Raw genomic sequence first — 250 nt, forward strand, 5'->3', positions numbered from 1 at the left:
CCGAACCATTGTAAGCCAATTCTTTGGGTTCGGGTTCACACTTTGATCATGGCTCTTGGTGATCCATGCATTGGCATATAATTCTTGAACCATTAAGATTCTGACTTGTTGAATGGGGTTGGTAAGAACTTCCCAACCTCTTCTTCGAATCTCATGTCGGATCTCTGGATATTTACTCTTTTTGAGTTTAAAAGGGACCTCGGGGATCACCTTCTTCAAGGCCACAACTTCATAGAAGTGGTCTTGATGT

The sequence above is a fragment of the Arachis duranensis genome, chromosome 6 (genome assembly GCF_000817695.3).
Source record: "Arachis duranensis cultivar V14167 chromosome 6, aradu.V14167.gnm2.J7QH, whole genome shotgun sequence".
NCBI lineage: Eukaryota > Viridiplantae > Streptophyta > Magnoliopsida > Fabales > Fabaceae > Arachis > Arachis duranensis.